The sequence below is a fragment of the Coloeus monedula genome (genome assembly GCF_965178545.1).
Source record: "Coloeus monedula genome assembly, chromosome: Z".
NCBI classification, from domain to species: domain Eukaryota; kingdom Metazoa; phylum Chordata; class Aves; order Passeriformes; family Corvidae; genus Coloeus; species Coloeus monedula.
The window spans coordinates 47,908,804-47,925,988 of record NC_138822.1 but is presented as its reverse complement, the minus strand read 5'-3'; the positions used below and the strand labels follow the sequence as shown (position 1 = coordinate 47,925,988).

The 17,185-nt window shown below is 38.8% G+C and overlaps 1 long non-coding RNA gene across 1 annotated transcript in view; it reads left to right on the top strand.

Annotated features, from left to right (window-relative positions):
- The window catches only part of LOC309585509, a 58,177-nt gene extending 43,864 nt beyond the window's left edge, over nt 1-14,313 (top strand). The window contains exon 3 of the long non-coding RNA XR_014227318.1: nt 14,187-14,313. This is a non-coding gene — a long non-coding RNA (uncharacterized lncRNA). The remainder of the gene's footprint in view (nt 1-14,186) is intronic.
- The last annotated feature ends 2,872 nt before the right edge of the window (nt 14,314-17,185 follow it).

The window sequence follows — 17,185 nt, the reverse complement described above, 5'->3', positions numbered from 1 at the left end:
ATTCGTTTGAAAAATACACAAAATCATAGATACAGATTTGAAAATATTTAGAGGAAGATGCTTGTTATTTTAAGGATTGAATTTCTGCCCTACTATTAACTATCTTATATAAAAGCAATTATTTGTTCTAATTAGTTTAAAATATTGTCACAAGATCAGTTCTTTACAGAGAAATCTAAGCATGGATATGCACTATTCTTTTCAGAGTTTATTCAACCTGTATTAGGTTTATTCATGTTAGACACCTTGTGTGCTCCAATATCTTGACCACCAGTATTTGAACCACTCCACATTTCAGAGAAAATGTCTCCATAGTAGGTACAAGCATTTCAGTTCCAGTACATCTATTCGTACATATGAAAGTGACATAGACATGTTAGAAGTTCTTAAAATGAATTTTTTATCCCAACATTATGTTTACTAGACAAAAATACCAGGCTAGAGATAAAAACACCATTAATAACCATCTGTTTTACTGGTTTTGACTGTGAGGTGAAATGCAAGTATTTTGTTCTGTGTCTTATCAAAGTTAGGTCATGCCAGGAACAAGATTAAAGATTTGTTCAACTAAGAACAACATAACTTGTTAACTCCACATAAGTTTCTTGTTTACAGGCTAGTTAGAAACTCATCAGAATATAAGTAACTCCGCTGTGTTGTCAGAAAGTCTTCTGTTTTCATAATCTGTGTGTCAAGAGCCTGATAAGAATCTGAATTTGTGTATAATCATGCTTATATAAAGCTACATGGTATAAATTTGCAAACATTATGCATTTTGTGATTCAATATGACCTACATCTTTTGCTAATAATATGGTGTAATTCTTTTGTCAGTGTAGCTTTGCTGTTTGCAATAACTGAGGATCTGTAACCTAGTGATTACAGAACATTTCAATTCAGTCACTAGAAGAGAAAAAAACCAACAACGTTTACCCTTCTCTGTTATTGTTCAACAGCTACAAACTGAAACCTCTATCTGAATTGGAAACTTAGGTAGCAATTCTGGAGCACTCTACCTGCCGCAGCTACAATCTCAATCAAATGTCCTTAACTTCTTTTTTAAGAGACCATCCCTTTGGGGCTTTTCTTTGAGGATATTTTTAATTTCATAACTTCCCATTTCATGGATCTTTTTTTTTTAAATGTGATTCTTTATGTTGTAGTTCTTTTTCAGCCAACAGGCAATTTATTGTGTTGTGATTTCTAATAACACTGTACTGCCTGAGTACAGGACAGTATTTCTATTAGTGAAATAGACATAGTGAGGCATACAGCAATCTAGCATAGCAGCAGTCAAAGAATTTTCATACTTATTATTTTACATACACGCTCATGGCTGTATTTTTTAATATGTGTGTAAACATATACTGTGCGAAATAGTGAAAGGGCTTAAAAACATGGAAAGCTGCAAATACTTACTACATTTTATACACAGCTAGAGTAATGTGAAAAAGCTAGGTGGGATTAAGTTTCATGTATCAAAAATGGAGAGGAGTAACTGAGGCATAAACTGATGGTCACTTCAGTATATACTTCATATATAGTAATAACATGTGTGGTGCATGATCTGACAAGCATATATGGTGAAGAATTTGTACCTTTTTATTCAGTCAGAAGCATCACAACATAAACACAAATATTAAACAGGGCTAGATTTAAAGAAGGGAGAGGAATTTTCACAAGCTGATGACTACCTATTGGACACCAATGGAATGGTGATTTGCAAACTGGTCAAAATATTCCAACTGTCACAATAGATCTTTTATAAAAGTAGTGTCAATGTTTACAGTTGATGGAATGATTTTCCCCTAGCTACAGAAAGAAACAGGCTTTAAAGCCATGGTTTAGGATTCAGCCTATCTTTCAATTTAGAACTGTCTTCCATTAACTTCAATAAAATTAGAGCTAAGCTTTTAATAACATGTACCTTGGAAAACCTAGGAAGAAAGATCAATAAAGTAATCAAGAATTTTCTGTTCTAAATGCTAGTGATCTCTCAAGAGCAACTGAGACAGCAGATTCCTTTTATATGAGAATCTGTGACTGACACAACTGAGTACAACAGAATCAGGCACATAAATATTTCCTAGTGATGTTTGATTACATCAGTAGAGTGATAACTGCCAATTCAGGGCATGTGATACATAGACTCCTGGCAAGTAGCAATGTCTTTTACTGTAATGCTCCTAATAACTACCCTAACATGTATTTAATGAAAAAACAGTCATCAGAAATAAAGAAGAAAGAAGAAAAGAATATATTGTCACAAAATTAGCATCTGTACTGTGTATATATTATATATATATTTATATATTCTCTCATACATGTGAGAAAGGGAGCTATTTCACTTCTGATTTCCTTTGGACTGCTAGTTTAAAAAAAATCAAATTCAATTATTAGTCTAGAAAGCTAGGTCACACACATCATAAAGTTGCATATCATTGTTAATTACACCTTTGGTCCATTCTTTAACTGTTTCCTAAGTTTTGTAGTTATGTACTTATGACTGATACTGCCACATGCATCAAATGAAAAGTTTTCTTCCAGACAGAATATTCATCAGAACTGCCATGAAGTCTACAACTGGAGAGCCCTGATGTTTGGGACATCATTACGTCTAAGAGAAGATATATAGGACAATGTTCCCTTGAAGCCTAAATTGCATCTCTGCACTATTATCTGTGCATATTTTTTGCAGTATATCCTTTATCTGATATTCTTATATATCCATAGCATGCTGATTTCTGTAGAAAATACGAAACATTTTTCTGAGAAACTCATGATTTCATTGATGTGCATTGGGCATTGTGGACATTAGTTACTTTGAAAAATCTGTTGCAATTCCATATACAGTTCTCACATGCGTGTGTGTCTTTTCTCCATAGTAGGGAAAATGTATATAATATACTTGAAACAGAAAGTTTTCAGCCATATGATATGCTCATAATAACTTAAGACAAATGATGAGGAAAATGTAACTTGCCTCTCATACGAAAAAATGCAGCCCAACCCGCTAAACTGAAGAAGAAAATTTTAGGGGAAAGCCAAGGAAAAATTGTGAGAATTTACTAAAAAAAATGACCATAGGAGAAAAGAATATGACCATCAAGGATCTTTGGAGTCTTCATAAAAGACAAAACACTCTAGTGAAATTTATAGGTAACTTTGTAGGATTTTCTTTACGTGAAATTAGTACTTCTGTCTCTGACATGTTGACGTGGTGTAACTATAACAGAAATTGCAATTGGGGGCCATTTAAGCTGATCACCATCCTGGAGGCTGGCAACCATGTTTGCCACCTGCAACCAGTCATTTTGACTGCAGTCCTGTGACAAATGGGTACAAAGATCACTCAGGCTGAAGGGCTCAGACCTTAAAAATATTCTGTATTTTCCTCCTCAAAACCTAAAGCTGAGTTTTCAGTTTTGCATGTGGAATTTAAGGCATAAATATTAAGGTGTACACCTTTAACTGGAGTCTCCACCTAATATTGCCAGAAAATACGAATTATGAGAGCAAATGAAAGTTGCAGACTCCCTTTAGGATTTGTGTTCTTAGGTCTGAATTGAAAAGGAGGTTGTAAGGTATTGTTTTACTCACAGAAAACTTGGAAAAAACTTCACTATGATGTCTGATAATCAGCTAATTTCCTTTGCATCTTAAACTTTTCACAAGGTTTGACTGACTTGCTTTAATGACAATCCCTTAAAACTAGGTGGGATAGTGTGTCTCATGATTCCACCATGTGTTAGTTAAAGAACTAATATCAACTGTATCAACCTTAAGAGGACTTGTCCTTTTGGCAACTGCACTACTTGGTGAGTTTGACTCAGAGTACTTGTAACTTGATTGATTTATTATTTGAAGTTACATTTTGATTATAATTTGAAAATCCAATCATTCCGTTTTGTAGTTTAGAATCATTTATAATAGTGAGATTTTGCCTACACTAAGAGCATAGGTCAGGATCCTACACACGTCTACAGACAAGCAACTATCTGCTTACATCTAAGTTAAGTTTTACAGCTCTAGAAGTTAAAAAGAGGAATTTTGATGTCTATTCACCATTTTTTGCACTAAAAATGGTGCACAGATAATTTTTCATTTAATCTGCAAACAGATTATCAAAGAAAGATTTTTTGGATGTTCTAGGATACTACTCGTCTCTACTTAGGTGCAAACACTGGCTAACTTCTGAAAATGTAACTGGATGTTGACTGGTGGTAGGTAGCATGCTGTGTCTTCTGTATCTTATAAAATCCCTTCCAATTGTGATTATGCCACATATTTTCTCATGGTCTTTTGAAGTTTCCAATGTACCTACAGGGAATAAATATTACTTATTGAGATTGTAAACTGTTCTTATTGTTTGTTTCAGTGGGAGATGTGAGAAACACAATTTGTTTCTTTTAAAAAACAGCTCTTTGAAAAACATGAATAAGTTAGTCTCCTTCTGTGCATTGCTTTGTTGTCCTACATGTAAAGACTATGAAAAGATATCTCTAAAGCACTAGGTGGCTTTTTCTTAATACTGCCCTTAAGGCTTATGCACACTGGTGGAGGGCTCATTCTAAAAATAACAGAACTGAATTTACATAAAATTTTGTTCTGCCACTTAGGTCAGCCATTAATGGATGATTTCTTGCTGCAATAGTTCACATTATGGATTTCAAGTCTTTCCTTCAATTAGATTCTGTTGCTTTGAAAGCTTAACGTCTTTTATTTGTGCAGCTTTGAGACCTATCAAGAACCACTTCAAGGCAGTCAGTTTGTAAAGTAAACACAGAGCAACTGGGCTTTACAAAACCAGCCTTTTTCCCTCAGTGTGGAAGGTATCTTTTCAGCTTTATACCGGCTAGCGCTTGTATTTCAATGCCTTAGAAAGCCTCGAGCAGCCTTGAGAGGTAGCAAGGGCGATCTAGCACTTTAGTAGCTCTAAAATCAGTACCTGTATCAGCTGCAGAGCAAATACCATCAGCAGAAGCAAAGAGGGAGAAATATAGCTCTCTGCTCGCTCAATTCCCTGCAGTTAGAAGCTTTCAAATGAGACAGACAACCAGAGATGTTCACAGGAAAGTAGCTGAGCTGAGAGAGAGCGGAGCCTCCCCTCGACCATCTTTTATTCGGAGAAGGGGAAAGGGGAGGACTGGGGGCGGACCCGGGGTGAGCGGCCAATCAGACACTGCTAAAGAGTCTGAGTTACATTTGGCTTTGCCCGCGCTTAGAACAAAGGAGCTCAGAGCACATGGGCAGGAGCACGTGTCTTTGGGAGGGGGAGGGGAAGCTCAGAGCAGGCAGCAACAATTCCCTATTTTTTTTTTCTTTAAAGCTGGGTTGTAACTCTTAGTAACTTAAAAGTGCATAGAACAGTAACAAAACAACAGTGCAAAATATAATTGGAATCTATCGTCCCTACAACTTGACTGTACCTAGGATGCCTTTAAACTAGTTCCCCAGTCAAAACTCAGGGGTTTAGTCAGGACATCTATGGTATGGAGTATCAGGACGAAGATTTCAAAATACAGTGCAAAACCTGAGTGCAAAACAGTGCAACTTAACTTAAGGGATTAACATCAAAATCTGCAGTAGGGGTGCAAATTTTGCACATGAAGGTGTAAAATCAGGGTTCTTTTTACGGCATCTCTTCCAGGAGGCAGTTTTAACCTCCTTAACTTTTCAGGAAGTGACATAAGGTTTTACCCACTTCCCTGGGATCCATCTCAGTCCTTGAGGGGTAGATACACTGGCATACCCATGTCCCCAAGTAACAAGTTTGTATGGTCCTTGGATTTTTTGAGTCTCTGGGTCCCGGATCAGGACTTCTGGATTTTCCTTCAGTTTCTGTCTCCCGGTGTTCTGGAAATGATGGTAAATGAGAGGGTTTGGATCCTCAAAGGTGCCATTCAGGAAGTTTATGGTAAACAGTGCTTTGCTGAGTCTGAGGACAGGTGAGTTGAGTTTGGTGGTCCCTGAGTGTTGTAGCAGCATTCGCTTGAGGGTTTGATGGGCACATTCAACAATGCCTTTTCCAGTTGGGGAGTGAGGAATACCTGTAACATGTCAAAATCCCCACTGCTGACGGAAGTTTTTAAACTCCTGAGAGGTGTAGGCAGGTCCGTTATCAGTTTTTATCCCCTCAGGTATACCGAGCACAGCAAAAGCTTGGACAAGATGTTTTTCAACATCCTTAGCCTTTTCACCTGCATGTGCAGAGGCATACATAGCACCAGAGAAGGTATCAATAGAAACATGAACGTATTTTAATCTCCCAAATTCAGGGAAATGTGTGACGTCCATCTGCCACACTTCACCGCTATTAATGCCTCTGGGATTGACCCCCATGCCCAGTGATGGAAGCTGTAGCTTCTGGCAGTTGGGACATGTTGCCACTATTGCTTTTGCCTGTGTCCGCGACAGATGGAACATGCGGATAAGAGCAGGAATATTTTGATGGTACATGTCATGGCTCAATTTTGCTTGTTCAAAAACTTGGGGGAGCTTTGGTAAATCGGCTGATAGAACTATGTCTGCTGGCATAGCCAGAGCATCAGCTCTATGATTACCTTCTGCAATAAATCCTGGCAGATTTGTATGTGACCTCACATGCATAACAAAATAGGGATGCTCTCTGTGGGAAACCAGATAAATTAATTTTGAGAGCAAATCATAAATTTTTTTGTTTGAGATTTCTTTTAGGAGAGCATGCTCAGCTCTAAGTTACTCCAGCTACATATGCTGAGTCTGTGACCAAATTAAAGGGTTCTTTGAACCTCTCAAATGCTCTAACAACAGCTCCTAATTCAGCTACTTGTGGTGATCCCTGGATTGCGTTGATGTCAGATTCCCACTTTTGCGTCTTTGGATTTTTCCATGTGACCACGGACTTTTTACTTTTCCCTGAAGCATCGGTAAAAACGGTAATCGCATTGAGGGGTTTTCTACTTTGAATCTCTCGAGGGATGAAAGAGAATGGCAGATTAAACATGTCATGTTTTGGGTAATGACTGGAGATTTGGCCTGAGTAACTATCTAATGCAAATTGTAAATTTATATTATTTTGAAGTAGGTGATCTAATGCGTCAGTTGTTACAGGTAAGTAGATGCATGCAAAGTCACATCCTGTCAGGGTGTGGAGCCTTGCTCTACTCTTCATGATAATTTTTGCCATTAGTTCTTGTGGCTGTGTGATGGTCTTAGGCGGTTGGAGTGGAAGGAATACCCATTCAATTATGATGAGAGGCTCCTTTTGCTCTTTGTCCCACTGAAATATGAGGCCGTGAAAGCGTGGTACCTTCCCTAGAATGACAAGCTTAAAGGGTAGGGAGGGCTGATACCTGTGTGCTTGTCTGGTGGAAATGAGCTCTTTTATCTTTTTGAGAGACTGCCTTGCCTCTTCTGTCAGGGATCTAGGGGATGCTGGACCGCCTTTCCCTTTTAACAGGTTTGCAATAGGAGCTACATTCTCTGTGGTGAGTCCTAACCAGGACCTTAAATACTTCAGTGTCCCACAGATCTGTTGCACTTCCTCTAGTGTTTTTGGGTTATTATTAATGGTGACAGGTGTTGGGGTGATAGAGGTTTCTGTGATTTTGAGTCCGAGGTATTTCCAAGGGCTTGTTCTCTGCATTTTTTCAGGTTGTAATTCAAAGCCCTTGGCCTCTAGGGCCTCAATCACCATGTTAAGTGTCTGCTCGAGATACTGATTATTGGGAGCACACACCAGCACATCATCCATGTAATGTAGGATGATGGCTTTCTCTGCTTTGGCACGGATGGGAGAATTTTAGCAATACACTCTTGGCAGAGAGTTGGGGAATTTTTCATACCTTGGGGAAGCACAAGCCAATGATAACGTTCCATGGGAGTTTCATGATTAAGAGATGGTACAGAAAATGCAAATCGAGGGGCATCTGCAGGGTGGAGTGGAATATGAAAGAAGCAATCTTTAATGTCAAGAACAGCTAAATGCCAATGTTGTGGGAGCATTGAAGGTGATGGCATACCTGGTTGAAGGGGTCCCATGTCTTCCATAACCTTATTAACTTCTCTAAGATATTGGAGTAGCCTGTATTTTTCCTTTCCCGGTTTTTGTATTACAAACACGGGTGTATTCCAAGGGCTGTTAGTTGGTACAATATTTCCTTTAGCCAATTGTTCAGCTACTAATGTTTTGAGTGCCTCTAAGTTTTCTTTTTTTAGCGACCACTGGTTAACCCACACTGGTTCATCTGTTTTCCAAGTTAATTTCTGTGAATGGCACTCTGCTCCAGTGGCCTGCAAGGGAAAATTTTGATGTCTAGGGGTGATATCAATTTTTGTTCCCACTGAGACATGGCATCCCTTCCCCACAGGGTGAATTTGGTGTCTAGGACATACGGACGAAGTGTCGCTCTTTGTCCTTCAGGACCTTCAATTTGGATGGTGTGTTTGGATTGCTTTGCAATTTGGGTACCTCCAATCCCTTGCATGATGCCCTGAGATTGCAATTCCCATTGTGTAGGCCACTTATCAAATGGAATGACAGACACATCAGCACCTGTGTCTATCATTCCCATTATACCAATTTTATGTGATTTGTAACAGAGCTTACATTCTATTAGAGGTTTATCGTTTCCCAAAACCTCAGTCCAACAGATGGCTGGGATATGACCATCTGTGGGCAGGTATTTGGGCAGTGGAATGGCCTGTGCAATGACTTGACCCTTTGGCATAAAGTACAGTGGATATATACATTGTACAATTAGGTTAGAACACCCGTTCTGATCCACTTTCATGAGTGTGGGTGTAACCCCTATCCCAGCAGGCGTTTCCCGAGTGTCCCCAATAACAAAAAGGTATGTAAATTCTGGCATGTGGTCCACATTCTGGAATGAGATGGGTATTACAGTCTGTTTGTTGTTGTTTAAATGGTGTGCATTATCACAGGTTACCTTAAACCTGAGTCCAGAAGTCCAAGTTGCTTTGTCTGCACCCTATTTATGTCTGAACGCGGAGCTGTTAGGATGCGTTGGGTCACTAGTTTCCCTGCTGTTGACCTGGGGAAACAGTATTTGAAGAGTTTTTATCAGCAGCTATAATTGCTGTGCAATTGTGAGCTACATGTCCCTTTTTCTGACAACGATAGCATACGAACTTACTACGTGATTGAGTTTCTCCTGTACCCGTAACATTCTCTACAGCCTCCCCCCACTTTTTTCAAAAAGGGAGCAGCTGTGTTCAGCTGCACCTTCTTTGTACAGACTTCAAGGATGGATTCAACAGTAGGAGGAGGATGCCGAGGGAAAGTGAGAATGACTTGTTTGCAAGTATCATTCGTATTAACTTGGAGAAGTTCGAGTAGGAGCGCTTGTTGGAGGTCAGGATTAGGGACCTGGGAAGAGACAGCTTCGCCCAAACGGTTATAAAAGTGAATAATATTTTCATTTGGCAATTGCTTGATGGTGGTATAATGAGGAGTTTGAGATGGTAATAATGTTAAGGCCTTTTCAGCAGCACATGTGATTTCAGTAAGAACTGGATGAGGGATAAGCATTGCTTGTTTTTGAGGATTTGCCATATTATTGTCACCAGATAAAAGGTCTAATGTGATATAATTGTTTTCAAAATCCAGGTAATTATCTGGAGTTTGCCACAAAATTTTTAATAAATCAGATAAAATTATTTTCCATTGCTTTTTCCACATCATAAAATCACCAGGTGTGAGAAGAGTTTGCATTAATGTAAGTAAATCATGAGGTATAAGTAAGTGAGTTGCAAAAGTAGCACTTAAAAGGCTCTTAAAATAATTACTCTGCATTCCAAACTCCTTAATTGCTTTGCACAAATCCTTAATATTAGAATAAGGAAAGGGTTTCCAGTCAGGGTTACCTCCATTGCTAGTACAAGAGACAGTAACAGTTGGAGTTTACTTCCTGGTAGCCATGTGTTCCCGCATTTAGAGGGGCAGTCACAGAATTGTGGGAACCTGGGGCGGGACAATGGGAAGCAGGGGCGGGGAGTGGAGGGGCAGGGGCGGGGAGTGAAGGGGCAGGGGCGGGGAGTGGAGGCGGGGACACGGCCAGAGGAGGGGAGGGGTTGGGGGCGGGGCTGTGGGAGGCAGGGGCGGTACTTGAGCAATGGGAGGGCACAGAGGGAGGGGTGAAACACGATGCTGTGGGGGCGGGGTTAGGGGCAGGGTCAGGTTGTGACACAGGAGTGGGAGGGGATGGGGACAAGAAGGGATTTGTAGAGTGGGGGAGAAAGGGATTGTGGGAGGTGTAGTTTGGAGAGGAAGGAACATTGCATCTGCCATTATTGGAGACAAACAAACTCGGAGAAAAGAGGTTGGGAGGAGGGGTTTTTTCCCGGGCTGCGAGCACATGGCAATGGCTGTCCCTGGAAACAAAGAGATCGGGGGAGAAGGGGTTTTTACGCACGCTTGACACATGAGGGCTAGAAACTGGGGAAAAGGGAGTGGAGAAGAGGGGTTGGGAAGGTCCTGGGACGGGCTCCGGATTCCCATCCAAGGCAGGGTGCTGAGGAAACACGGGTGAGCCAGGAGGACGATGGCTGTTCTGAGCTGAAAAGCAGTCTGCTCTAGCTGTGTTTTCCAGGGTAGGGGAAGAGGGGTCCAGGACACATGGGTTGGAAGAGGGTGTAAGGGAATTAAAAGAGGGTTTTTGCAGTGGCTTTTCATGTACTGCTTTTTTGTCCGGCAAAGTATAACTTAGTAACAGGAGAGGAAAGAATTTTGAAACTGTTTCGTCTCCTGCACGCCTAAGAGAGGAGAGTTTTCTCCTCACCTTATCCCAAAATTCAGCAGATCTTACGTCTTCGGAGGTCAGATTAGGAAAGTACTGAAAAAGCCATTGTACAAAAGATTGAACTAGATTTTTAGGGTATTTATGCCCAGTTAAAGAAAGGTAGCTTTGAACTTGGTGGTATATTTCTCTATGGTGTGCAGAAACTTCAGATCCCATTACGAATGCAGCACTAAACCTCAAACCCTTACTCGCCAAAAAGGAGGAAAAAAAAAGAGAAAGTTTACGCCGGCACCAGCTTAAGACAGGAGCCCCTAAAGCAGCGGGGAAATACTCACCAGAATTCTGGATTTTACCACAGGAAAGCAGGTCTGGAGAAAAAAACATGCGAGAAGGGTCTTCTGCTTACCAGCCGTTCCCTCGCCACGTGGTATGGAGGAGGGTACAGGCTGTGGCTCTGGGCTCGATGTTACACAAAAAGGAACAGCTCGCCGCACAGAGCTGGCACAGCAGGACGTGCAGAGCTAACTCCAGCAGACACAGCTGCTGGGACACCCTGAAAGTCTCTCAGAACCGGAGTTCAGAGATAGCACATTGGGTGCCAAATGTGGAAGGTATCTTTTCAGCTTTATACCGGCTAGCGCTTGTATTTCAATGCCTTAGAAAGCCTCGAGCAGCCTTGAGAGGTAGCAAGGGCGATCTAGCACTTTAGTAGCTCTACAATCGGTACCTGAATCAGCTGCAGAGCAAATACCATCAGCAGAAGCAAAGAGGGAGAAATAGAGCTCCCTGCTCTCTCAATTCCCTGCAGTTAGAAGCTTTCAAATGAGACAGACAACCAGAGATGTTCACAGGAAAGTAGCTGAGCTGAGAGAGAGCGGAGCCTCCCCTCGACCATCTTTTATTGGGAGAAGGGGAAAGGGGAGGACTGGGGGTGGACCTGGGGTGACCGGCCAATCAGACACTGCTAAAGAGTCTGAGTTACATTTGGTTTTGCCCGCGCTTAGAACAAAGGAGCTCGGAGCACATGGGCAGGAGCATGTGTCTTTGGGAGGGGGAGGGGAAGCTCAGAGCAGGCAGCAACACCTCAGCTCATCTTTCTTCTATTTTGTAACTGAATTTGATGGAATCTAAGCTGATTTCATCATATACTCAGGCCTGGTTCCCATATGTAGGAAATAGTGCTTAATTGCTCTTCAAGACCACAAGTATACACTTGAGCCCAAATTTTTATATCAAGTTACCATTTGTTAACTACCAGTTTTTGAAGTAATTTCTAAGCATTTGTAACTGCTTTCTTAGAAAGTCTCTTTCCAAAGCATAAAACATATATATATAACACTTTGAAATATCTGCTGCTATGAAGTTTTACAGAACATAGATAAGTGCTTAAACTCAAGTTATAGATAAAGATAAATATCAAAGTTCTTTGCTGACTGTTTTATGACAGTGCAGTCAAATGCTAAACTATTACATATAGAGTTGTCAGAATGTTTCAGATCAACTATGTTCTCTTTCATCAGCTTTCTTCTTAATAAGGTTGGCTGGAAAACAAGGGTTCTGGTTTTCTATGTAAACTTGGAAGCTTTGAAGATTTCTGTTCTGCAATGAGATGACTGAGAGATTTATTTTCCTTGAAACAGTTTCCTTCAGAGAGAACTGACGATAACAAAAAGTAAAGTTCTCACAGGCTTTTTCTGGGATATGGAGTATTCATAACTTGTCTCTCTATATCTCTCTATAACTTAAGTGTTGCTTATCACAAATTTGTAATTTTTTTGGCAAAGTATACTGCTTGTCTTTTAACAACCGGCCCATCTTGATCACAAGAGCTTCTCATAAAAGTTATTTCAGAAAAAAAAAAAAAAAGAAACTTTAGTCAAAAAAAATCCCCAAATCCAGGAAGAATTCATAATTTCCTCTTAAACATTAGTGGTTTTTGCATAGGTGATATAATTAGTAGAACAAATTTCATTTAACAGATCTTTTATTATCAAAGATTTCAAGACCATGTATATTTAATAATAAATAAGGCGCATTTCCTATTACTGCCATTTATCAAAAAATAACTAGATTACAGCCTGTGTTTCATTCGTACCTCCAGAATAGTTTGCAAGCTTAAATAAATACACATATCTTTTTTAGCTTGTCTTCAGTAGTGTAATTGAAGAAAGTTTGTATTTATAATTTTATCTACTGTCTTATGTCTTAGAGAAATATAATTTTTAAGTGTTCCAAAGAGTTAAACAGATACTTTAGGTTAGGTTGTAATTTTTTACACTTCATTCAGATATAACCCCAAGTGGAGAAAGAAAGAGTTCAAGGAGTCTGGTCATATGTAGGACATCTCCCTTCCTTACACGTCTTTCTGTTCTTCATTCTTTTTTCTCAATTGGAGTGAAAAATTGCTGCTATTGTATAGACTGAGATTAAAGGCCTTAATCCAGCAGTACCAAGTGTTTGGTATCATCTCAGATATTAGGATGCAGGATTATTCCTTCGTTTTTACTTATATACAACTATAGAGTGGACATAGGCGTGCTTGTACACAATTAGAGGAGTCCTTCATCTGCTTTTATATTGACCTGTGCTAGAGACGGGCAACATCTCATAAAAGCTTCAGTAAGCAGAGTAGTTCATCCATGCATATATTTATCTGGACTTGAGCTCTCCACATAGAGATGTAGACATTTCTACTACAGACTTGCAGTTATTTCACACAAATTGGTTATGTGATACAGCAAGAGAGTTGAGTACAGATCCTTGGTGTACATTTCCAGACTAAGCTTGAAAGTTCACTTTTCTAGTATACAGTTCTCCATTCAACTAGTTTAGGTGTGTTAGAAGCATTTTTAAAGCCTATTGGCAGACAAAGTTTTGGGAAAAACCTTACAGTTTAAGAAATGTGTGAGATACATCCTTAAACAAATTAATACAATAGCCGGTACCTCAGATCTTTAAGCTAAATTCTTTGTCAAGTAGTCTTGGAAGCATGGTTTCTGTGGTTTTTTCTGCTACTGTTGTCACGTTGTGTCCTTCCTAACAAGCAGCTCAAAGACTGCTCGGGCCTCAATGGAGAAGTTAGATCTTGGAGGCTAAGTCAATCAACAGGGCTCCTGGTGACCCTGAAGTTCATTACCCAAGACTGCAGAATGATTCCTCTTTTGAGATTGCATTTGTTCCCTTTTTTCTCTTCCATTTTTTGTAGCATCTGTGTCTGCCTTGGAATCATGCTGCGTGAAATATTTTGTACAAAGAAATGTTCATCATGGTGTGAAATGTGTTGTCTCTTAAGCCTTACTTGATAATGACATGTTGTTTAGAAAGTGATATAATAAGGTATTTTCCTTAGCAACATTACAGTTGTTAATAAGCACTTAAAATGTTGTCTTCTTGTAATGAAGATAATTGTACTCAAATTCTTCCTGCTGTCTTTTTTTTCTTTCAGATTTTAGAAGCTTCCTCCTGTGAAAACTTGTGCAGGGTAAGATGTTTCCTTCTTGCTCCTCTATCATGCTTTTTAGACTGTTTTGATATTTTTACATACTGTATTTGTCAAATATGTGAATACCAACCCTACATATTCCTGGAGAGACACAGGACTCAGAGACTGGATAATGCTTCTGCAGTAACTATTTCTGAATATGGATGTGGTTACATTTTTATTCACATTTGCTAGAGAGTATTAACAATGTTTCTTTGGTTACTATTAAGAGTTGGTGAGCTTTGTTTGATTAAACTTTGGTATTAGAGAAGCAAGAGGTCTTACCATTCTAAGCACATTCACAAGCAACTTGAGACATTATTCCCTCAGCCAGTGTTTTCAAATCACAAATGGTAGGATATGTTGCACGCTGATTTTGAAAGTGTTTGTTAATGTTTGACCATAAAGCTTTACAAATGGGAAATGTAACCAATATGAAAAATATTCTGAATAAGTATTTTGAATTGATATTTGTACAGACATGTTTACCCAATTAATATAGCAGCCTTACATGGACAGAGAAATAAAAGGATAGTTCAGATCGCATTTTTGGAAAATGTTAATTCTATGCATCTTTCATTGATCTGCCTATGACATCATGTCTGAAATTTATGAGACTAGGAAAATGAATCCATATAATAGAAGCTGTTATTTCCCAAGATTTTAGTGTATACTGTTGTTCAGCCACATACTTTCATGGATATCTCCTCATTATGGAAGTTTGTATCTCAACTGTCTTAAACATAAGAGTAAATAAATACACTTACTATCTCCTCAATTTTTCTTCCTTTCTTTTATTTGAATCTATGCACTTTTGTGTTCTGAATGCTATTTTGCTATTGCTTATGCTGGGTTCTCCACTTCTAATTAAGATAAAAAGGTTGGTCATCCAGGCTTTTGCAGTAACTTGAATTCTGCCATTGGCCTTCATTTTTGATCATTCTGCATTGCTGGCTGACATTTTTGGTGGAATTTTTGGATCCCATTTCCTTCAGTAAATAGAAGAATATCTAGTTTTATGCTTAGAAGAAAAGAAAATGTAAGTAAGGTGCTTTGCATGCACTGCTCCCTAGCAGACATACTGCCTTTCTTACTGTGGGGCTTTTTTTGTTTGGTTGGCTATTTTTAGTTGGTTGGTTGGTGGAGGTTTGTTTGTTCGTTCGTTTGTTTGTTTTGGGGTTGTTTTTTTAAATTTGTTTGTTTATTTGATTTAGTTTGTATTTTTGGGGGGGCATAAAAATTTTTGTTTGTTTGTTTTCTTCTACTTTCCTTGTTTGTCTGGAATATTGGTACAAATGAAAAGGATGCTTCATTCCCTACAAAAATACTTTGGTTTTTTTTTTTAAAGTCTTATAAAGGACACATTAACTTGAGGAAGAGAAGGTTACTCCTAGTGCACTTTAAATCAAACTTTATTATTTGTTGTAGTGTCATAGGTGTTCAATAATAATAAATGATGCATCAGGTAAGACACTAGTAAGAATTCTGCATATGTGAATAATTCCATGGTTCTGTTTAGATGGTGAGAACAGATCATGAAGCCTCCTGGGCTTCCAATGAGCTTAACGAATATAAACAATGAATTAATTTTAGGTTAGGGATGTAACTTTGAAGTACCAAAGCAATTAGAGTTTAATCAAAGAAGATGTTCATGAAAGGTAGTTCACATAAATAGCGTTTGGACATAAAAGGGAGCTTTCAATACTAGACTGAAATTCTTGATACAAACATGGCCACTCTCAGCTATTTTTAAACCTTGTAACTCTTCAAAATTAGCTGTTTGTGGGTTTCTTGAGGAGTGGCAGTGACATACAAACTTTTGTCCAGCTGAAAAAGAGGAATGCAGCGGTTTAGTTGGTCTATATAGGCTTTTTTATATTGTTTAATTCTGTCAATGCAATTATACTAATACTGAACCATTAAAGCACCATTAGTGCAATAACAAATTATACGGTCTGGGTGAAGACTCATTCTTGATTTTTTTGTGTTTTTTGTTAGTAATTTCCATAAATTAAATTGCAACTAGAGAGTAAACATAGGTTTTGTGGCTATATACTTAGTGACTCTAACTCATCTTCTGGGCTATAGCACTATAAGTTGTGTAGTCACGTATGCAATCAACCTAGTGCAACCTTGAGTAACTATAAACCATGCTATTGTCCAGAGAATTTCTCTGGACTTTGTAGAGGTTCCAAAGCTGTTTCAAAACTATCTTGACTGTTTGCTCATATGTTCCAGCCATGTCTTCCCTAGTCCTGAGAGTATGGATTCACTATTTATTTGTCAGCAGGAAAAGACTTTAAATTTAGACTTAGAGATTGTTGTCTTCTCAGGATCTGATTAGCAACCTTTCATTCATGCTCTTACTAAATGGCTGTAAATTACAGAGCTATACCAAAGGATAATGCAGTACTACAGTAAACAGTGACTCCTTTTTCCTTGTCTTATCTAGTTAAATTGTGAATGTGTGTTTTGACCATATCATAATGCTTTACCATGTGGCAGAAAATCTGCAGTAATCATAAACAGTGTATGGAGGCTAGAGTGCTCTCTCCATTCAGCATATTTGCCGTATATCTGTGAAAAACAATGAAAGTTTTAACAGTGATCAAAACCAAGAATTTTGTAAGTTTTCAATACTGAATATATGAAGCACTTAACTGCTCTCTGCAGTCTAATTGCTAAACAAGTTTCTTGGAGATCTCGAATGTTTAAAAGTGAGCATTTGGCTAATTGTGTTTAAGTGTGAGCATACATGTGGAGCACAGACAAGATAACACTAGATGATTAGACTGATATCCACTTTTGAACTGCAGTCTGAGTCTGTTCTTATATTCATTTATCAGTGTTGCTTTTAGTTGCGTTAGTGCTGTTCTGAAACCTTTTTTGGATAATTTTCTGTATCCTCCTGATAGCTGTTCTCTTATGTTGAAAAAAAAAAAGTAAAGATTACTTCTAAGGCG